The following is a 24244-nucleotide window of genomic DNA, read 5'->3' on the forward strand; positions in this document are numbered from 1 at the left end:
TGAGAAGCTTCTGAATTTTTTTTACCACTTAGATAAAAGTAAAAGTATACATGTTTGGTATTTATGAACTCGTACCAACCTAAGGCATCATATTGACAAACTCTTTTGACAATTTCTCACATTCGGATTTTTTTTTACCGTTTTCCATAACACTATATGGTAAAATGAGTGGTGTCATTTACAAGTATAACTCGTCCCCCCAAACATAAGCCCTCATATGGCAATATTAATGGAAAAATAAAAATGTTATGGCTCACGGAAGACGGGGAGGAAAAAATGTAAATGAAAAACAGAAAATCGTCCTGGGGTGAAGGGGTCAAACAAATTTTATTAAGTATACAAACAGCACCCGAACTACGAGTTATACTGTCACGCTCGCTGCTGGGTGATGGTACTGCGGCGAGCAGAAGTGGATCCACTGTGCGATTCACTTCATTGCTACGTGGAGCTGATACAGCGCGATGGTGTTCTACGGTGCTGCTACATCTTCAGGGAGCAAAGCTGACAGTGTTGTGTGGATTAGGTCGGACGTGGAGTGATGTTTGGGGATTAATAAAGGGGTGAAACAGGGTTTTTTTTTGTCTTTTATTCCAAATAAGGATTTTTCGGTGTGTTTGTTTATTTACTTTCACTTTCAGGTTGATCATAGAAGGTGTCTCAGGGAGACGCCTGGCATGATTAACCTCTTATTACCCCGATTGTCACCAAACCAGGGTAATTCGGGATGAGCGGGGTAGAGTTACCCGGGACTGTCGCATCTAATGGAAGCGGCTATTCCGGGCGGCTGCTGGGTGATATTGTTAGGCTGGAGGGCTCCCCATACCGTGGCGCTCTCCATCCTGACAATACCAGCCTCCAGCCGTGCAGCTTTATCCTGACTGGTATCAAATATGGGGGAACCGCATTTTTTTTATTATTATTTATTTTACTACACGATATAGACCCGCCCGCCGGCGGCTATGATTGGTTGCAGTGAGACAGCTGTCACTCAACTTGAGGACGTGCTTGATTGCAACCAATCATGGGCGCCGGTGGGCGGGGAAAGCACGGAATAACTAATTGACTAATGAAGCGGCAGCCATTTTCTAAAGAGGAAAAGACGCCGCAGATTTGTGACAGACGTGGAGCAAGACGCCAGTGATCGGTGAGTAGGAAAGGGAGAGGGATTGTGCTGGGGATGCAGGACGCATGCAGATAGCAACATGTGCACATAGCCTTACTGTGAAAAGCCACGTTTATGGTGATCGAACCATTCTTGAACGTAACTCAAACTGTCGAGCTTTTAGCAAAAAGCTCGAGTTCGAGAGCGATCTCGAGCAAACCCCCAAAATCACTCGAACATGAAATTGGCAAACCTCGAACCTCTAACATCGCTCAACTCTAACGTGGACTCTAGGTCAGGGAGTAGCTTCAGGCAACCTGATAATTTACCCGACGAGGACGGAGCCTTCAAGATCCGCTCTCCACCCGCTCCAAAATTGGGGTACTAGTGCAACAAGGGGATAGGACTTTCCACTCAAACGGTCCAGAAAATCCCAAGTGTGAACCCTCAGAGCAAGCTCTCACACTTAGCCATAGTGGGGAGTGGGACCCAACTAGTTCCATACTACCGGGACCAACAGAGAAGCAAACTTAGTGCCAGGAGGCAGGTCACAGATCACCAGGCAGCACCATTGGGGACAGGACCCGAACTAGCTCCCCTCAGCGGCAGCGGTATACAGAACTTTGGTTTATCCAGTTGTCGGTGTCAGCTTAATAGACTGAGTGAGTGTGAAAATGATCCCCTTCTAACCCAACAGCACTCCCCAAACACAATCACCGAGTCCCGGGGAATCCCCTCTACCCGTGGAGGGTTCTAACACCTGGCTGCCCCATTCCATCACACTCGGGTACTCCCAACTGCAGCAGTGGTACTCCACATTACCACACACCATGGGTGACGTCATGACGTTTAACACAATCCCCTGTAAATACCCCCTTCATTTGATTGGCCGCACAACCCCCGTGTCCGGAGACCCCTCGAGCCACCGCGGATCCGGATCAGAGCAGCCCGGCTGATGGCACGGGGGCGGCACACTACTCCCAGGGCAGGGACCAGGACTGTGGCAGCTGACTCCCCAGGGCAGGGCCGGACACTGGAGTACACAGGGTTTAGTCTCAAGTGTAGACTGGGACCATGAGGGTAGTAGAGGCAGATGGCATGGTCAGGGCAGACAGACCAAGTCTCTTGTGAGGCTAGGACCACCGGAATGGCCGAGGCAGATGGCACAGCCGGGATCGACACAGTCTCTGGTGTGGCATGGGCCACTGGGATAGCTGAGGCTGGAGGCACAGCTAAGGCAGACAGGCACAGTCTCTAGTGTGGCACTGGCAAGGGCCACCAGGATAGCTGAGGCTAGAGATACAGCCGAGGCGAATGGGCATGGACCCACAGGACAAAATCCAACAGGATGGGAGCCAACAGGATGCGACAGACAAGGGGACCTGACAACTAGCTAGCTGAAGTACTGGACACGGACTAGCTAAGCTGAAGCGTTGATAGGCAACTCCCCTAGTGGGAGCGTGCCCTAAATACCCAGCGCCTCTCAGCAATAGGCTGAGAGGCACTTCCTGGGAGTGGCACACTGACACTTTAAGAGAGTCAGTCTTCGAGAGGTGAAAGAGGAGAACCCACGTGGAAGAGAGGCAGAGACGCCAGGCAGTGTGCAGGGACTCGGCTGCGGTGGTGAGTCAGAGCATGTCCCTGCAGGAAAGCAAGGAGTTCAGGGACACAGCATTACAGTACCCTCTCTTACACCCCCTCTTCCTTAGAGCTGAAAAGGGTTTTTCTCCTCAAAGTCAATGGTATCCAGCAGATAGGCAGAAATCGGGACAGGCTGGCAACACAAAATTACATGAAAGTAAATAGCAGCTGGCTAGCAAGTGGAAAAAAAGGCAGATTGGCCAGACGGAGTCCCATCAATGTCACTGGTAGCTGGCAAGTAGGCAGACAGCAGGACGAACTGGCCAGACGGAATCACATGGCTCCAAGGCAAAACTAGAAAAAAATTAGCAGAGACAGATGGCACAGTTAGGGCTGACATACAAAGTCTCTTGTGAGGCTGGAACCACCGGAGTGGCCGAGGCAGAAGGCATGGCACGAACGTGAGACAATAAGATGGGACAGACAAGGGGACCTGTGAACTTGCTAGCATGCTTTAATCCGGAAGTGCCTCTCAACCATAGGTTGAGAGGCACTAGGTATTTAAGACATGCTTCCCTTTTGGGAGGTGCCTGAGCAATATGATCTATCCTTTCAGATATGTTACTAGTTGTCACTATTCAAATTGTCTCTTCAGGGAGGAAGGAGACAAACTCGGGCATCACCTATTGGAAGTAGCAATCCTAAAAGTCAAAAGTGACTCTCCAACGAGCCTTTTCATATGACCTAGGATTTATGCCAGATCAGAACCTCAATTTGCAGACACAGTGTTTCGGGATGATTGTCCCTCATCAGTGCTAAGTGAGAAGTTCTACTGGGGTCTCAGGGGAAAACTAATCTCCTTGCGGAGACTGACAAACCAATTTGGCTGTCAGTGGGGAGGAGTCTTGGACCGATTTCACACTTGCGTTGTTTTGAAGCAAACGGAATCCGTTACTAATGTAGTACAGTTCATTTATTTACAGTGGTAGCGTGACAACATGCTTCATGCACGACTCGCATGTGTCCACATGGTGTCACGCTTAAACTGTAAATAAATGAACTGTACTACATTAGTAATGGATTCCGTTTGCGTCAAAACAACAAAAATGTGAAACCGGCCTTATAGCTGCAATGCTCCTCTTTGAAATATTCAAATTGTCTCTTCAGGGATGAAGGAGACAAACTCTAGTGCCACCTATTGGAAGTAGCAATTGTCGCGCACCAGGGCAGCCGAGCTGCATGGATCCAGGCGATCCGTGGCTCAAGCGGTCCCGGATCCGGGGGCACCGTCGATCAGTTTTTAAATAAAAAGGGAAAAATAAAAACATAGTCCGACAACGCCACTCGCGGTGCGCAGCCAGGGATGGTATGGCTGCCGCTGCCGGTCCTCTCTGGGGATGATGCATGGGGCAGCATGGATGGTGAAGCCCTCCGCGAGTAGGGCTTTTCCCCAGGGGTATGTAAGGGTAACGTGGAGGCACAGGGAAATAACTCAGTCCAGACAGGGGAGTGCAGTTTGGACGCTTTACTTACAGCTGGGTTCGCACCCTGGGGACGTGCTGGATCACAGGTGCGCCTGTGTCCTGTGTCCCTGTGCCAGCTGACCTGGTACCACTTGCCCAACCGATGCACTTGTGTGTGTGTGAGGGTTCTCCGTGGCTTGAAGCACCCGGAGGTCTGTCTAGTGTCTGGGTCCTGCCGCAGGCAGCTTGGACTATTTAAGGTAATATGTCCCGGTCCTTCCTTTGCTGCTGATACCTCGAACGTTAGTGGTGGCAGATGAGTCCTGGAAACCCACCCGCCAGGCAGAGATAAGAGATGGCTTGAAGTCCCGGTCTGTTCTGGGATCTTTACCCTGTGCGTGCAAAGTATTGGGAGCCCTGGATGTCGCCCCACAGGATTCCACTGTCCCTGAAGCTTGATCTCTCGCTCTCCAGCTACTTTCTCCCCTGGATGGCTGATGTTTCTCTTCAGGTCCTGGCGGTGTCTTTACTACTACTCCGCTGGCTTTCTTACTCCTTACTCTCCTTTCAGTTTACATCTCTTTCTCTGTGTCTCAAGATTCCTTTTGTCTGTCTTGAAACCTTTGCTGTCAACTCTCTCTTTCTTCCTACTTCTCACGTCAGACTCCTCTCAACCACCTTCTCCCTTCTCTCTCCTCTTTCTCCCTCCCTACCCCCCCTACCCTCCCCCAGGTGGCTGCCTGTTAACTCACAGTGCCCAGCCTTGTCACCTGGTTCTAAAAGGCACTTTGCACACTATGACATCGCAGCTGCGATGTCGGTGGGGTCAAATTGAAAGTGACGCACTTCCGGCATCGCAGGCGACATCGTAATTGTATCATCGGTATAGCGTCAGCATAATCCATAATTACGCTGACGCGACGTTCCGATGTTGTTCCTCGTTCTTGCGGTAGCACACATCGCTGTGTGTGAAGCCGCAGGAGCGAGGAACATCTCCTACCGGCGTCACCGCTGGCTCCCGTAGGATATGCGGAAGGAATGAGGTGGGCGGGATGTTTACATCCTGCTCATCTCCGCCCCTCCGCTCCTATTGGCCACCTGCCGTATGACGTCGCAGTGACGCCACACGACCCGCCCCCTTAATAAGAAGGCGGGTCGCCGGCCAAAGCGACGTCGCAGGACAGGTGAGTCCATGTGAAGCTGCCGTAGCGATAATGTTCGCTACGGCAGCTATCACAAGGATATCGCAGCTGCGACGGGGGCGGGGACTATCGCGCTCGGCATCGCAGCATCGGCTTGCGATGTCGCAGCGTGCAAAGTACCCCTAAGTGTAAGTGTCCTGGTGTGCTGGTGTGTGCACCGACTGGCACAGTTATGTTGGACCCGAGCTGTTACAGTGATGTTACCTTGTTTTATGACACATGGTTACCTCAGGGGCGTCACACAATCCTAAAAGTCAAAAGTGACTCTCCAACAAGACTTTTCATATGTCCTAGGATTTATGCCAGATCAGAAACTTAGTTGTCACTAAGCATTACATCTGACAATAGTCAGAAAGAAAATTTAAAGAATTCCAAATCAGAAGTAGTAATGTGACAACATTGCAAAGCAATACAGTAGATTATCAGAAAGAAACCAGATTGCTACGGTGGATGTGAAAGGAAAGATCATGTCTAGTGTGAATAGCAAAAGCGTGTTTTGATGCTGGTGTGGAAGGCAAGTGGGGATTTTTTTACATGCACGCTGGAGTGCACAATAATTTTCAGTCTTTCTGGAAAATGTGTCACAACAACTCTTTGTGTCGTTGAGGATGTGATATGTGTGTGATGTCCAGATTGTGATGTTGTTGATGAGTGACTAAGGGAATTAATGAACTTAAGGAACCAGTGTCTTGTTAGAAGACTGGTTTCTATATGTACATCAGTAGGCCAAACCAGCTTCTTCATAATAGTGAATGTTTGTGTATAAGTAGTGTAAATATAAAAATAAGCATAATAATATAGCTTGTGATCAGTAAAGCTACTAAGGAGGTGACCAAATGAGGAGCAAGGAAAGGGCGAAAATCTTAGTAAATGAAAGAATGAAAATTAAAGTGAAGATTAATAAAAACATAAATACTAGAATGGATGGAGGAGAAAGAATAAGTAAAAAATAAAACAAAAAAATATATAAGAAATGAAAAGTAAAAGGAAATAAAATTAAGGAAGCTAAGGGAAAGGACACAAGAAGGAGGAAAAAAAAGTGTGTAAAAGGTGAGGAAGGGGAAAAAAGAGAGGAAAAGGGAAGAGAGGTAATATGGTGAAATAGAAAGGTAAATGTGGCGCCCCTGAGGCTCCAGTCGCCACAGAGTAAGGAGGGGGTTAATCACCGGTGTTCCACATTCATACATTACATATAGCTTAGGAGCCTTCTCACAGGGAGTTTGGCTCAGGGTAGGCAGGAGGGTGGCCATCACAAGGCATGAGGCTTCCCCGCTCACTGAAGCCAGCCACCTGGGGGGGCGGGTTCCACTTGGGGTAGAAGTAGGAGCAAACACACACAATATTCAGTCAGTTTACCCGGACACCAGTTCTGGGAAACAACACGATCACCACTTTCTTCTCTTCTCTTCACAGGGTCTGGGGTTTGTAGCTGAGCGCTTGGCCCAGGTTCCCCACGGCTGGAAGGGCAACTCTGAAAAAGGACTTTATTCTTTCAAACACCGGTGACTGCTTCTAACTTATCCGAGGCCAACGGGGCACATCACAGCGAATGACCAGTACTACCCGGGTGAGCGGCACAAAGAGTGAGTAAAGACTCCTGGAACTACAGCATCTGACTCGGACTCTTATTACCGGCGCCAAAGGCCTTCACCTTCACTACTCCCCTCATCATCCTTCCTGAGGCCTGCTCCGCCTGTGGGGAGTGACACCATCTTTGCTGCTTTTACCATCCGCCCCGGAGGACAGAGACAGCAGCGGCGGCTAATCTCTGGTCGTGTACCACAGGTGGCGTCACGACAATCTTCCTAATACTATCCCCATCACCCTCCCTCCTTAGTGGTGTACACCTCAGGGCACAAAGCCTGTCAGGCCATCCCAGACTATCACACAGGCCCGGTGACGAGTAACTCAGGTACAAGAACCTGCGTTCCTCATTCCCCCTGCCCCCTGGGTGCTACATATACCTGTCCGGTGACAGTCCATCCAGTGGGAGTGAAGCAGTGCGCTAGCATCTCTATGGAAAGAATAGATGAATAAATTAAGAATGAAAGCTAATTAAAGCTTGAAATTTCATAATCTCTGTTTAACCCTTTTGGTTCCATTGTTTGAAATGTAACAATGCATTTTGGATATGTTACTTACCGAGTTAAGCTTGGTGGCGTAGCAATGCATTACCCTTTCACCTCAGCTTTGTACTCTTACATTGCCACATCATTGGACATTGCATATAGATTTTTCTGCCTAATATTACTATAATTTTCTATTCATGGTTTGGCATCTCTATAAGAGTTTGCTTTCTGAGACATACTATGTTCCAACTAATGGATATCTGCAATCTGTACCAACCACATTTTTGTTCCTGGAATAGAACTCTATTAGGTTTAATCCGTTACTCAGTCGTTTTAGAATTTCATTTAGTTTATTTTGCTGCTTTTGTTTATATCTGCTCCCGTATAGTTTGTATACTTTTGCTCTACTTTTTCACGCCATTATTATTTAATACTGTTGACATATATTTATAGTACTGAATATTTTTACAGTCTGATGAAGGTCTAATGTGCACTGAAATGTTTTTTGTCCCGATTGCAGTATTAAAGATTTTCTACTTCAACACTATGGGTACGAGTTTGTTTTCCACTTGATTTACACGGGTGTACCCACTAATACAGAGGGAAGGCTACCAGACATGTCATTGACAGGCTTTTAATTATGTCTTTTTTGTGATTTACCAATTTCAGATTTTGCTGTCTATACTTTCATATCATTTTACATATGTATATAATAGCTACAAAACATATGTTGTTTGATGTGTGCATCTCTGGCTATTATTTTGCACTTCCCTTGAGTTTCATTATTCTCTGTGTCCTCATATTGAAAATGCAATTGTACAGATTTATTCCAAACTGTTTCCAGCCTCTCCTTTCCTTGAACAGCATGTCTGAGCTTCGCCTCCAGCAGCAGCTTCAGTTTCCCCATACGTTATGTGCTAAATCCTTATGACTACTGCTCTAGAAATAGAATGTGGCACTAGCATTTCTTATCAAGCCTAATCCATGCTTACATTGAAATATTAGTCTTCGTAGAGTAACATTAGTTTAAATTTTTATCATACTTATGTTGCGGACGGGGGCCGGGTCGCTGCAGGGGCTGCTCGGATCCGAGTTCGTTTCTGCAGCTCGAGTGGTATCACAACCGTCCGTCTTCACAACCGTAGGAAAGGGGGGTATAACAGGGTATTGATTTGTCAGTGACACCACCCGTGGGTTGCGGTGAGAGTTGGTAGCACCGCCGCTGCCTGGTGATGGGATGTCTGGGGCTGATGGAGCGGGGCAGCAGGATGGAATCCCCTCCGGGGGCCCACGGTGTACGGGAGTGGTGGCTGCGAAAAATGACATGCAGGGTTGGACCGGGGATGGATGGTGTACTCACAGTTCCAAAGAATTTCACACAAAGTCAAGTGATAAACCATATTGCCAGTGACCGGTTGCCTCCGGCGGGTGTATTTGGGTTCCACACCCGGGTGTAGCAAACAGGGGTCCCTTTCTCCTGCACTCAGTGTTTGTGTCTTCAATGGGACAACTCCGCTTGGAAATCTGACCCTTGGGATCTTTGTGGATTCTGGCGGACACCCTATGCCCCACGTTGGGCTTCCGTTTCGCTCTCTGGGCTTACTGTGGAACAAGACCTGAAACCTTGTCCCCGGCTGGTCAATTGACAAGGTGCTTGAAACCTTCCTTGCCCCAGAGTCCAGGCACCCCGTCTGTGCACGGCCTCCGGACTGGATTCCCGCTGTCGGCACCGGCGGGCTACAACCCTGCCCCAATCCACTTAAGGTCTCCCGCGATCGGATCTTAGTCGCCTGTGGGCCTGCTTGCTGTCTGCCACCTAGTCCAGTAGTCCAGGGGCCCCAACCCCTGACTCCGCTGTTCTTCACACTCCTCCACTTCAACTGTCATCATTTGACTACTGTCTCCACTCAACTCTGTTATTCCCTCCCAGACACCTCAGGACCCCTAAGTGGGCACTCCCATCTACCTGGTCCCGACCACTGGTGTGTCCCTATTGTCATGGGGGGTGACTAGGCTTTACTTGTTGGTGTTGTGCACCTGGGTGTGGGTTTTTGTGTTGGACTGCCAAGGAGGATGGAGTTTTGTACCTGAGAGATTTGTACAACCTCTGTGACTACCTGGTTTTTTCAGGGCATCACACTTATTGTTGCACTGTCCTCCTGAAATTGTTAATAATTGCAGTACTTCAATTGTTCTCTGTAATTAAAGCACTACTCCAAAAAGTTGTTTTTTTATTTCATCACTGGAGTTGTGCTTTAAAACTAAGTACCCTGTGCTCTCTATTATACTCACCTGCAACTATCTTCATCTGTTTCCAGCATCGCTTTGGTCAATCTCCAGCAGTTTGTAACCTGCCAGCTGCTCCAATGTTTCATGGAGCCACAGAGGTCACTAGGGATGAGTGAACCTGTTCGGACAGGGTTAGCCATTTTAAAGTTGGTACGAGCTTTAGCCAGTTTGACTCGGGCTCGGACACCAGAACAAAAATTGGCAATATTCGGTTTTGCTCAGTAACTTCGGTTTGCAGAAACCATTCACTCCTAGCCCCATCACAGCCATGTTAAGTACTGGCTTGACCACGGAAATCTTTGTAGTCAAGACTCTCTTCCGGACCCGCTTTTTAACTTCATGAATATTCACTGCTTTCTCCATCCACCCATTGTGTATAGCAGTCTGTCTTTGGTTACTCCAGCAGTGAGGGCGTAGTGTGGGGCACATCTGCCAGAAAATAATGTCACATCATGGGTTGGCGCCATTTTTATGTCGGACACATGAGAAGTAGCAGCTTGCTGCCCTGGTCATCTGGGTGCAGAATTATTACCGGAGAAGATGAGTTATGCTGGAAGTGAGGTGGAGCTGTAGGACTTCATTCGGCTGAGGATCTCTGTTGCCAAGGGTGGCAGTTGTGCTCCTGGAGCAGCGGGCATGGACAACGTTTCCCCTATATATCTAATGTGAGGAATGGTACAGCACTCAGTGCTGTGCTTCTTCTTCAGCGAGATCCGGATCCAGCACTGAGATAGGATATGAGAGGAGCTTTCTGAAGTGGAGGCGGTATCTGTGAGGACTGATTCCACCACCACGGAGGGCAGCAGGGGTAAAGCCCCCGAAGACCTCCCTGAAATGCACCCCTTGAAGCTTGTCTGCTGGACCCAACCAAAGGAGGAGCAAGACAAATCAGATTAAGAAGTGCTCCCATCCGCTAGAGTAAAGGTACCGTCACACTAAGTGACGCTCCAGCGATCCCACCAGCAACCTGACCTGGCAGGGATTGCTGGAGCGTCGCTACACGGGTTGCTGGTGAGCTGTCAAACAGGGAGATCTCACCTGCAACCAGTGACCAGCCCCCAGCCAGCAGCGACGCGTAGAAGCGATGCTGCGCTTGGTAACTAAGGTAAACCAGCGCACACCGCTTAGCGCTGGCTCCCTGCACTCCTAGCTAGAGTACACATCGGGTTAATTACCCGATCTGTACTCCAGCTACATATGCAGGGAGCAGGGAGCCGGCATTGGCAGCGTGAGAGCGGCGGACGCTGGTAACGAAGGTAAATATCGGGTAAGCAAGGAAAGGGCTTCTTGGTTACCCAATGTTTACCGTGGTTACCAGTGTCCGCAGAAGCTGGGTCCCTGCACATTCAGTTGTTGCTCTCTCACTGTCACACACAGCGATGTGTGCTTCACAGCGGGAGAGCAACAACTAAAAAAATGGCCCAGGACATTCAGCAACAACCGGCGACCTCACAGCAGGGGCCAGGTTGTTGCTGAATGTCACACACAGCGACATCACTAGTAACATCGCTATTGCATCACAAAAGTCATGCCTCAGCAGCAATGTTGCTAGCGATGTTGCTTAGTGAGATGTGGCCTTTAGTGAGCTGTCCAGATCCCCACTCCGCCGTGCAGTCCACTGGAGCCAGATAAGTCGTGGTCCCCTGCCCCTTGTCTCCAGTTTCTTCCTGAAAATGGCTTAGACATTAGATGTAGTGGAGAAGAAGATGAGAGCTGATGCCTTTGCCAGGGAGTGGCTGGCCAGGCTGAAGAGAGCTGACTTTGAAAATGGTTGTACCCAAGGCAAGGTTATCAGTCAGACCTGAGGCTTTGGGTTTAAAGCCGAAGATAAGACCGGGTACCATATAAATGGGAATTGGGCCATGATCAAACAGGATATCATCCTCGCTCACCTACAGACTCTGTATATGGGGGAAAGGGTGTAACTCATGCAACTGTGGTGCCACAAGGGGTGGTGGGCAGTGCCGTGTTCTGGGAGCTCCTCCTGCTCTGTCGCTTCTCCATCTGGCAGAATTTGCATAAGCATGACAAGCCCACTGGCTGACGTAGCTTTCCAGCCAGAGACAAGAGCTTTGGACCTTAAGGCAGGCAAGTGGCAGCCATTAGTAGCTTGGTCGTTGCTACTGCTCATGGGTGGCTTTGCCTTTATATTGGCAGGGAGCCAGGAGAAAGAGAAAGGAGCAATGCCTCATGATCCAGGGCCGGCAGTGGTACTAAAAAGGTGTCATCAGCCAACCATTAAAACCTAGTCACCTCCCTCAGAGCTTGATGGACACACCAGGGGGCGGAGCCAGGCGGTTGGCCACGCCCACCGAGGAGTTCAGAGAGCCTGAGGCAGGAAAAAGAAAACAGTCTAGTCTGAGTTAAGTTTGAGAGTGCAGTGGAGGAGGACAGGCCTGTGTGACAGGCCTGTAACAGACTGACAGGTGCCAGGGTTGGAGCCCGGGCACCTTTGGCTAGGAGGCAGATGGTGGCCTCAGCCTGCAGGAGCCGGGAAGACGACTCGGTGGAACCATGGGAGACCGGGACAGGGTAGTGGCTCGCCGGTACCGATCCGGGGAACCGACTTGGAAACCGGAGCACAAAGGGGGATACTCAGACCCTGAAATGAGGTCCAGAAGCGACTGGACTGAGATAATTAACTGATTGCAGTCTGGACTATAGGTCCTTTACCACCCAAAGTCCCGACTGAAGACAACAGCCCAACAAGGGGGATAGAAAGCCACCGCACAGGCAGAGAGATCGCACGGGCCAGCGTCTGCGGGCAAAAGGGCTCTCCCAACATCCACAAAGCTGGGGAGCGGACGTCCGACGCTGAAGTGCAGGTAGCCCACAAATACACAACATGGTGCAGGAGAAAGGCAGAGACCACCAACCGGGTGGGGGACCAGACGCAGCCGGCTGCGGGCATCGACCACCATCAACTTGGTTTACCAGAGACTCGTGTGCGTTACTAACCGTGAGTACAACAGTGCCCTTCAGCCACGCACCTCCCTGCACGGCCCAACAGAACCCCAACGGGTACTGGGGCCACCACCCGTGCCCACGGAGGGGTTAACATCTTGCTGCGTAACATCTTCCCCCGGGTGCCCAGTAACCGCAGCGGTGGTGTCCACCTTCACCATAACCCGTGGGTGGCGTCACAAACTCAAACACAGCTCCGGCCGTACACCTACGTCTCCCTAAAAGCACCAGCACCCCTTTCAGATCGAAGTGGACCATGGGGCCCCTGGGTCCAGAGACGCTCGAGCTACCACCCGGCGAATCCGAATCCGAGCGGCTCGGTTGCTGCCGAGCACGGGGTGGTACACCTACCCAGTAATATATATTCCACCCCAGTAACATGTAGGCCCCCAGTAATATCTATGCCACTCAGTAACCTGTATGTCCTCCTGTAATGTATATGCCCCCCAGTAATCCAGTAATCTGTATGCACTCCATACCATGTATGCCTCCAGTAATGTATATGCCCCCCAGTAATCCAGTAATCTATATGCACTCCGTACTATGAATGCCTCCAGTAATGTATATGCCCCCAGCAACATGTATGCTCCCAGTAATGTGCATACCCCCTGTAACAGTAATGCTCCCCAGTAACGTGTATGCCATCCAGTAATATGTATGTCACTAAGTAATATGTATGCCCTTCTAGTAATGTGTATGCTCACCAGTAATGTGTATGCCCCCACAGGACCATGTGTGCCCCCCAGTACTGTTTGTGTCCCCCCTAGTAATGTCTATGCCACCCAGTAATGTGTATGCCACCAAACCAACATGGGGGACAACATGTATACCTCCCAGTCTCTTATATGCTCCCCCAGTAATGTTTGTGCCCCCAGTAATGTCTATGCCACCAAGTAATGTGTATGCCACTAAATAATGTGTATGCCCCCCGCAACATGTATACCTCCCAGTCTCTTATGCGCCCCCCAGTAATGTTTGTGCCCCCAGTAATGTCTATGCCACCAAGTAATGTGTATGCTACTATATAATGTGTATGCCCCCCACAACATGTATACCTCCCAGTCTCTTATATGCCCCCCCAGTAATGTGAATGTTCCTCCAGTAACGAGTATGCCCCTCCAGTAATATGTATGCCCACCCCAGTAAGGTGGATGCCACCCAGTAAGGTGTATTGCCACCAGTAATGTGTATGGCCCCCAATAATGTCTGTTTATATGTATTTTTATGAATTTGTTTTCTGATCTGTATATGTTTGTATGTCTGTATGTGTACATGTTTGTGATCTGGCCATGGTGTCTCATGCCACCTCCCTCCCTACTTTTAAATACGTGGCCCCATTCAGACTTATGTTTAACTGTTCCTATGATTTCTATGTACGCCCCTGATCCAGCTTATAAGGTCATAGACACAATAGTCACTGAAAGACATGAAAGCATGATCATAGAATAAGAAGAAATATACATGGTATAAACATACTAAAATATAGCAGAGTAATCAGTGCAAGACACAGTGCCAGCAGTGTAGATGTCCCAGCTAAAGTGACGCACATTTCGTGTGACTTACATAGCATGCTTCATAAGATGAAAATTAGTAGTAATACCTTGTGCTCGACCACATGGACCTTAAATCGTGATCAGACACATGGCCGGAGAAATGGTCAATGGATGATGGAGTAGGCGGCACCTGAGCGAATGGCGTGAGCACCCCACAACCTATAGTGAAGTGCGCATAAGCAGAAGCGTTGACACGTCACTATGGCTCCCAGTCATGGACAAAAACACTACAGAGACGCTGTAAGACAGTGCCAGCACCAGCAGTAGAACACGCAGGCACACTGCATATCAGAGAAAGCTACAGTTAGGTCCAGAAATATTTGGACAGTGACACAATTTTCGCGAGTTGGGCTCTGCATGCCACCCATTGGATTTGAAATGAAACCTCTATAACAAAATTCAAGTGCAGATTGTAACGTTTAATTTGAAGGTTTGAACAAAAATATCTGATAGAAATTGTAGGAATTGTACACATTTGTTTACAAACACTCCACATTTTAGGAGGTCAAAAGTAATTGGACAAATAAACCAAACCCAAACAAAATATTTTTATTTTCAATATTTTGTTGCGAATCCTTTGGAGGCAATCACTGCCTTAAGTCTGGAACCCATGGACATCACCAAACGCTGGGTTTCCTCCTTCTTAATGCTTTGCCAGGCCTTTACAGCCGCAGCCTTCAGGTCTTGCTTGTTTGTGGGTCTTTCTGTCTTAAGTCTGGATTTGAGCAAGTGAAATGCATGCTCAATTGGGTTAAGATCTGGTGATTGACTTGGCCATTGCAGAATGTTCCACTTTTTTGCACTCATGAACTCCTGGGTAGCTTTGGCTGTATGCTTGGGGTTATTGTCCATCTGTACTATGAAGCGCCGTCCGATCAACTTTGCGGCATTTGGCTGAATCTGGGCTGAAAGTATATCCCGGTACACTTCAGAATTCATCCGGCTACTCTTGTCTGCTGTTATGTCATCAATAAACACAAGTGACCCAGTGCCATTGAAAGCCATGCATGCCCATGCCATCACGTTGCCTCCAGCATGTTTTACAGAGGATGTGGTGTGCCTTGGATCATGTGCCGTTCCCTTTCTTCTCCAAACTTTTTTCTTCCCATCATTCTGGTACAGGTTGATCTTTGTCTCATCTGTCCATAGAATACTTTTCCAGAACTGAGCTGGCTTCAAGAGGTGTTTTACAACAAATTTAACTTTGGCCTGTCTATTTTTGGAATTGATGAATGGTTTGCATCTAGTTGTGAACCCTTTGTATTTACTTTCATGGAGTCTTCTCTTTACTGTTGACTTAGAGACAGATACACCTACTTCACTGAGAGTGTTCTGGACTTCAGTTGATGTTGTGAACGGGTTCTTCTTCACAAAAGAAAGTGTGCGGCGATCATCCACCACTGTTGTCATCCGTGGACGCCCAAGCCTTTTTGAGTTCCCAAGCTCACCAGTCAATTCCTTTTTTCTCAGAATGTACCCGACTGTTGATTTTGCTACTCCAAGCATGTCTGCTATCTCTCTGATGGATTTTTTCTTTTTTTTCAGCCTCAGGATGTTCTGCTTCACCTCAATTGAGAGTTCCTTAGACCGCATGTTGTCTGGTCACAGCAACAGCTTCCAAATGCAAAACCACACACCTGTAATCAACCCCAGACCTTTTAACTACTTCATTGATTACAGGTTAACGAGGGAGACGCCTTCAGAGTTAATTGCAGCCCTTAGAGTCCCTTGTCCAGTTACTTTTGGTCCCTTGAAAAAGAGGAGGCTATGCATTACAGAGCTATGATTCCTAAACCCTTTCTCCGATTTGGATGTGAAAACTCTCATATTGCAGCTGGGAGTGTGCACTTTCAGCCCATATTATATATATAATTGTATTTCTGAACATGTTTTTGTAAACAGCTAAAATAACAAAACTTGTGTCACTGTCCAAATATTTCGGGCCCTGACTGTATGTAAGCCACGCGAAACGTGTGTCACTTTAGCAGGGACATCCATTATGTACTGCTGGCACTTTATCTTGCACTGATTGCTCTGCTATATTTTGGTATGCTTATACCACATATGTTTCTAATGTTTCTGTGATCATGCTTTCACGTCTGTTATGTAATGGTTGTGAAGGACCTTATTAGCTATGTGTTGTTCATAGACATTTCATACATGCAGGTGATTTATTATAGTGCTATGTAACTTGCCCACAGTAGTGCTGTTCATTATCCTCTCTTATTCTGTTTTATCATATCCTAGCTGTAGCACTCAGCATTTCCTGGGATAGTAGCTGTCTCTCTGTTTCTCTCTGTCTCTGTCTGTCTGTCTCTTTCCCTGTCTGTCTCTCTATCTCTTTCCCATTCTGTCTCTGTCTGTCTCTTTCCCTGTCTATCTATGTCCCGGTCTGTCTCTTTGTCTGTCTCTTTCCCTGTCTGTTTCTTTCCCTGTCTGCCTCTTTCCCTATCTGTCTCTTTCCCTGTCTGTCTCTTTCCCTGTCTGTCTCTTTTCCTGTCTGTCTCTTTGTCTGTCTGTTACTTTCCCTGTCTGTTACTTTCCCTGTCTGTTACTTTCCCTGTCTGTCTGTCTCTTTCCCTGTCTGTCTCTTTGTCTGTCTGTTACTTTCCCTGTCTGTTACTTTCCCTGTCTGTTACTTTCCCTGTCTGTCTGTCTCTTTCCCTGTCTGTCTCTGTCTTTTTCCCTGTCTGTCTCTGTCTTTTTCCCTGTCTATCTCTGTCTATTTATCTGTCTGTCTGTCTCTGTCTATCTCTGTCTGTCTTTTTCCCTGGCTGCATTGTGACACGCCAACATTCTTCTAAAGTTCTGGCTGCACTCTGGCTCCCAGCTCCATTGACTTTAATGGAGGCAGGTTTTTTGGCAAATAACTGTAAAGCGCGGGGTTAAAATTTCCCCTCAAAACATAGTCTATGTCTGTCTGTGCAAAATTTTGTGATTGTACATGTGACGGTGCGGATTCCTTTAGCACACACACATACATACATACATACACTCAGCTTTATATATTAGATATGGACACCTGTTTCAATAAATAATTATTTGTCTTTTGCTATTTGAATTCCCTTTCTCTTTCTTTCAAATGTTCTTCATTGGATTTGCATTGCCTTGTGGATTTATTACACAGTCTTCCTGAGGTCACTAATTTATCCCAATTGATTATGTTGTTATAAAACTTTGAGGAGTTTGTATGTTCTCCCTGTGTTTGCATGGGTTTCCTCCGGGTTCTCTGGTTTCCTCCCACACTCCAAATAAATACTACCATGGAATTTAGATTGTGAGCCCCAATGGGGACAGTGATGATGATGTATGTAAAGCGCTGTGGAATTCATAGCCATATTTAAGGGAGTAAAATAAATAACACTGGTCTACAAAAAAAACAAAAAACATTTTCTGGCATGGACTTGAAGAACAGTTTTGGACTATTTGAGGGTGCTGAATTCAAATCTGATCTTATAATTTCTCTATCACATCACATTTTTGCGCTGTAGGTATATATCCCATTTTCATTAATTCCATGAAAAATATAAGTAGTGTATCAAAAGTGCCGGTTTATACGGTTCACTAAGGTAAATTTAGTTTTCATTTAGTCTCCCAATAAATGTGAGAATATCTTTGTTTTCTTTGAACATGCATAATTCCCATTTGTTATAAGAAAGTAAACAAACAGTTTTCAACGTACACAACAGTCGTGTGCAGGTACTGTTTTATTTATTGAAATTTGCAATGAACTTTGATATTTATTGTTTTTATCCTGCTGTTTTTTGTTTGTGAATAAATACCTAAGGTGTGGGTGGGGTTGACAGAAATTTAATGAACAACTCAGGTTGCTAAAACATTGACACAGATCTCTCCTCACATTGTTATACTGATGGAGAAGACAGTCCAGATATTTTTCAGCCATGTGATGAAGATTGTAACAAACCAATTCTGTTTACTCAGTCTGCTTTAAATGATCTGGTTAGAGATCTTTATCTACCAAAAGAGTCTGCTGAACTATTGGCTTCAAAACTACAAGAGAATCGAATGTTGAAACCTAGAACAAGTGTCTCATTATATCGTAACAGGAAGCAGAACTGCGTAAGTACTTCCATTCAGATGGCCAGCTTGTCTATTGTACTGATGTTGAAGGGCTACTTCTCTTTATGGGACTTCCAGCATACGATTCTAGGGATTGGAGGCTTTTTATTGATAGTTCCAAAAGAAGTTTAAAATGTGTTCTGTTACACAATGGAAATAAGTAGGGCTCTGTACCAATAGGTCATTCTGTAAAACTTAAAGAAGAATATAAAAACATTAAGATTGTTCTAGAGAGGTTACAATATAATGTTCATGGGTGGTTAATTTGTGTTGATTTGAAAATGGTTAACTTTTTTTTGGGTCTGCAAGGAGGGTACACAAAACACCCTTGCTTTCTGTGCTACTGGGACAGTAGAGCTACAGCAGATCATTGGGTGAAAACTGAATGGCCTCAGCGACAGAGTTTGGCATCTGACCATAAGAATGTCATCCATGATCCTCTAGTGGATAGGAAAAACATTGTCTTTCCTCCTTTGCACATAAAACTTGGATTGATGAAGCAGTTCGTCAAAACGCTCAATCACAGTGGAGAATGCTTTAACTATATATGTTCAACTTTTCCTGGTCTTAGTGAAGAGAAGAAAAAGGTTGGAATATTTGATGGACTTCAAATAAAAACACTTATGAGAGACCCACATTTTATCACATCAATGAATGAGACAGAAGAAAGAGCTTGGAATGCATTTTGTAATGTGGTGCAGAATTTTCTAGGGAATAAGAAAACAGACAACTATGAAGAGATTGTGGAAAAGCTACTAATGAGTCTGCGAAATCTTGGATGTAGAATGAATATCAAGATTCACTATTTACACAGCCATTTGGACTTTTTTTCCAGGGAACCTTGGGGATGTGAGCGAGGAACAAGGGGAACATTTTCATCAGGACATTAAAACAATAGAAAAATGGTATCAAGGCCGGTGGGACTCACATATGATGGCTCACTATTGCTGGAGCTTGATGAGAGACAACCCAGAAGCTGTACATCACAGATCAGCCAAGAAAAGAAAGTTCAAATAACTGCCATTTGCCATTCATCTGTGTGCCATATACTGTATATGTGTTTTTATATTTTGTTGTTTAATTCTTTAAGTATATTTGATTTGCTGTACATAGACTTTGTAATCTTTGTTATTCCTTGATTAAAAATATACAAAATGTAGTACCTAAAATCATGCATTTTTATCATAAATACATTCGATATGAATAATTTTCAGCAAAAATTGAAAATATCTTGAAATCCTGATGTGATAGCCAAAAACGGAGTTCATATTCGTAATCAGCAGGCAAAATTGACTTAAAATATGTTTTAAAACTTTTTGCCAGAAGAATTGCGTTGACCAGTGTAATTTGTCTTGTAAATGGATCATAGCTACTTACTGAAAGAAAAAAAATCAGATTGCATACAAACACTACACTGATGATAAGTGAGAGAAAAAAAACATTGTACTGTTTTCGACTAATTTTTTATACTCTAGTGTGAGCGCACTCTTAAAAAAAAAGAAGACATTACAAAAATGACTGAAAAGACGCTTTAGGAAAAAGATCGCCATCATTTTCCTGAAGAGACTGTCTTAAAAAAAACGTAATGATTCTCTTCTATAGCTCCCGTGTCTTCATTTTTCTAATACAGTGCTACAAAGCCCATGCCTGGATTTAGATTTATAAGATAATGCTGACTATCGGTAACTGGCACTAGAAGGAGATCATGTACTTACTACTTACTGATCTAACAGTAGGACTGTTGGTAAAAGTTTGTTATCTGGACAGCGGTAAATCTCATGTAATTTTCTGAATGGCCCTTTATGCAGGCTTTTGTACATTTAGAATTGTTTACACTAATAATAATCTTTATTTTTATGTAGCGCCATTATATTCCGCAGCGCTTTACATACACTGTGTGCAGAATTATTAGGCAAATGAGTATTTTGATCACATGATACTTTTCATACATGTTGTCCTTCTCCAAGCTGTATAGGCTTGAAAGCCAACTACCAATTAAGTAAATCAGGTGATGTGCAGCTCTGTAATGAGGAGGGGTGTGGTGTAATGACATCAACACCCTATATAAGGTGTGCGTAATTATTAGGAAACTTTCTTTCCTTTCGCAAAATGGGTCAGAAGAGAGATCTGAAAAGTCCAAAATTGTGAGATGTCTTCCAGAGGGATGCAGCAGTCTTGAAATTACCAAACTTTTGAAACGTGATCATCGAACAATCATGGCAAATAGCCAACAGGGTCGCAAAAAGCGTTTTGAGCAAAAAAGGTGCAAAATAACTGCCCATGAATTGAGGAAAATCAAGCATGAAGCTGCCAAGATGCCATTTGCCACCAGTTTGGCCATATTTAAGAGCTGCAACATTACTGAAGTTTCAAAAAGCACAAGGTGTGCCATACTCAGGGACATGGCCAAGGTAAGGAAGGCTGAAAAACCACCACCTCTGAACAAGAAACACAAGATAAAACGTCAAGACTGGGCCAAGACATATCTTAAAACAGATTTGTCAAAGGTTTTATGGACTGATGAAATGAAAGTGACTCTTGATGGGCCAAATGGATGGACCAGAGGCTGGATCAGTAAAGGGCAGAGAGCTCCACTCCGACTCAGACGCCAGCGAGGTGGAGGTGGGATACTGATATGGGCTGGTATCATCAAAGATGAACTTGTGGGACCTTTTTGGGATGAAGATGGAGTGAAGCTCAACTCCCAGACCTACTGTCAGTTTCTGGAAGACAACTTTTTCAAACAGTGGTACAGGAAGAAGTCGGCATCATTCAAGATAAACATGATTTTCTTGCAGGACAATGCTCCATCACATGCATCCAACTACTCCACAGCGTGGCTGGCCAGTAAAGGTCTAAAAGATGAAAAAATAATGACATGGCCCCCTTGTTCACCTGATCTGAACCCCATAGAGAACCTGTGGTCCCTCATAAAATGTAAGATCTACAGCAAGGGGAAACAGTACACCTTTCAGAACAGTGTCTGGGAGGCTGTGGTGTCGGCTGCACGCAATGTTGATCGTAAACAGATCAGCAACTGACAGAATCTATGGATGGTAGGCTGTTGAGTGTCATCATAAAGAAAGGTGGCTATATTGGTCACTCATTTTTTGGGGTTTTGTTTTTGCATGTCAGAAATGTTTATTTCTAAATTTTGTGCAGTTATATTGGTTTACCTGGTGAAAATAAACAAGTGAGATGGGAATATATTTGGTTTTTATTAAGTTGCCTAATAATTCTGCACAGTAATAGTTACCTGCACAAACAGATCACTTCCTAAGATAGCCAAATCTAAAAAACCCCCTCCAACTTCCAAAAATATTAAGCTTTGATATTTATGAGTCTTTTGGGTTGATTGAGAACATAGTTGTTGATCAATAATTAAAAAAAATCCTCTAAAATACAACTTGTCTAATAATTCTGCACACGGTGTACATCAGCAATACTGTCCCCATTGTATCTCTCAATCTAAATTCCATATCTGTATGTCTTTTAAAGTTAAGATCAGAGATATCTTGGGCACTGCTGAAGGCCAATCACAGCATTACCATCTATGTCTATCCCCCTGACATATGGAGAATGTAACGCATTAAAGGCACTATAGGTTGGTATGGCAGTGACACAGACAGAAACAGTCCATTTAAAGGGAACATGAGGCTTTTGATATTCAGCCAAAGTGTAACAAACAATAAAGCAGCTGCAAAAAAACAGATAAAAAAAACCTTGCCGGGCTAAGCACTTACTATTACATAATAGCCCTGACTCATGCTACCAAGACCTTTGCAGGACTTGATTCTCCAGTACTTCGTATTTAGCTTTAACCACCATGTATATCCTGCTAGGGCCAGAGTCCCAGTTGCGAGTTTACTCGTGCATAACTCGCGAGAGTCCCGCATCACATTACCCAGCACGGCTTGCTGCTCTATGGAAAGGAGCAGGTCAGCTGTATAGAAATACGTGCAGCTGGCCCTCTCCTGCCAGAAGAGTGTGCGGCCTGCTGGTTGATGCGATCCGATACTTGTGCGAGTCATATGACACGCCCACGCCGGGGCCATGGGGCACTCGTTACCAGGCCACGGTTCTTTGTGTGGGACATTGCAGTGGTGAGGCCTGGTGCCATGACCCCAGCGGTGTTGTTTAAATATAAAGTGGTTGATAACAGTTATTCGTGACGCCACCTGTGGTATGCGGCAAGTTAGATGCCGCCGCTGCGGGGTGGGGACCTTTGGGGTAGATGGTGATGCAGCTAAGATGGTGCTACTCTCCACAGGCAGAGCTGGGCCCCAGGGCGAATGGGGGTAGTAGTAGGTGATGGCAGGGCTGAAGGCCGTAGACACAGGTGAATAGCTAAGCGACACAAGGATGCAGTCTCAAGGTTTTTACTCACTGTAGCAAGTTCCAAGGTAACACGATGTCAGTGACCGCCTTTGGAGTGCTGGGGTTTCACTGTGATAGGCTCCAGCCAATCCTGGGTAGTTCGGAGGTCAAGATCGGTGCACCCTTCTAGTGTTCCTTCCCTGATCGTCTTCCTGCACTGACTTCTCTCCCGCCTGTCCCGCGCCTAGCCTACGCACACAGTGCCCTGAGCCGGTGTCTGCGGGCCCAGTCGGGTGGCTTGAAGCTCTATCCCTTGTGCCCTATGTGGTCACCTTCCAGCTGATTTGTGTGCAGAGTTGGCCTTGGTACTAGATGTGTCCTCAGCCTTTGGTTTTACTAGAGGAGCATGTTGGTTCTTTTCCACTAGTCTAGGGACCAGTCCCCGTTCTGCGGTCATGTCCTTTCACTCCGATGCTGTATGTGGAACGAGGCCACGGGAGTATGGTGCACTTCCCGTGTTCTCTAGGACCCTCTCTGTCTTGCGCCTGGGTCGAGCTGCACCAGCTCCAGACCACAGGTCTTTCCTCCTCCACTTCTCCTCCACTCTCTCACACTACAGTGTACCCTACTAACTAGACTCCACCCCCAGGCCCTCTCGGATTAGGGGGAGTGAGGAACCATCACCAGTGGTGGCTATTCATAACATTAATGGAACCAAGCCCTAACCCTGACCCGGTGGGGAGCTGCTAACTGAGGTGTGTGTTTTGTGTGCATACCGGTGGATGACTTCCTCTGTACCCAAGATAGGGTACGACACTTCTGGCTGAGGTGCAGTACCTCTGTGGCGACTGAAGCCTCAGGGGTGTCACATATATAGCTTGTGTGAGCGCACCCTTAGAACCACACCATGTTACTCCAGAGGCTTCAGCCACATTAAAGGTTTTCTGCAGCCTTTTAAGGGCCTGTAATGAGGGAACCTCAGTCAGCTGGCTGGCTAGGCTTCCAGTGCCAGCCTTACTGGAGCAGAAGTGGGAGTGGTGAGTCCCACTACCAAATTCTATTCCTCGCTCCAATAAAATACAACCCAAAACTACCAAAAAAAAGTGGCTAAGCAACTAAGCTGCTGAACCAACAATTACTACGCGGCTTTTAAAGGGAATTTGTCAGCAGTTTTTACTACCCCATCTGACAGTACCATAATGTAGGCAGGGAGATTTTGAATTCAGTGGTGTGTCACATAGATTACTGGGTGCAGCCATTCTCACACAATCAAAGAATTTCAAATCCAGGAAAACAGCAGAGCTGATTGAGCCTCTCCACCCACACCAGGCTCTTAATCAAGGGCTGACTGGCAAACTTTGGTTTGAGGGGCAATCACACAGCAGTGGCCCATGAGCAGCGGCCCATTTTTATTGTATTTACCTCCAGCTGCTTCATTTAGCGAGTATAGGTTACAAGGCTTTAAAAAGATAAAGCCGGAGTAATGATGGGATACTTGTGGTCAAATGCCGACTAAATTCTCATCCACTTTTATCAGTGTGCTACTGAGAAAGGTGCCTGAGACTCTACCAAGCACATGACCATAACGTTACTCTTGCAATCACTGGGAATACAGAAGAAGGCT

This window comes from Anomaloglossus baeobatrachus, chromosome 3 (assembly GCF_048569485.1).
Source record: "Anomaloglossus baeobatrachus isolate aAnoBae1 chromosome 3, aAnoBae1.hap1, whole genome shotgun sequence".
Classification (NCBI taxonomy): Eukaryota; Metazoa; Chordata; class Amphibia; order Anura; family Aromobatidae; genus Anomaloglossus; species Anomaloglossus baeobatrachus.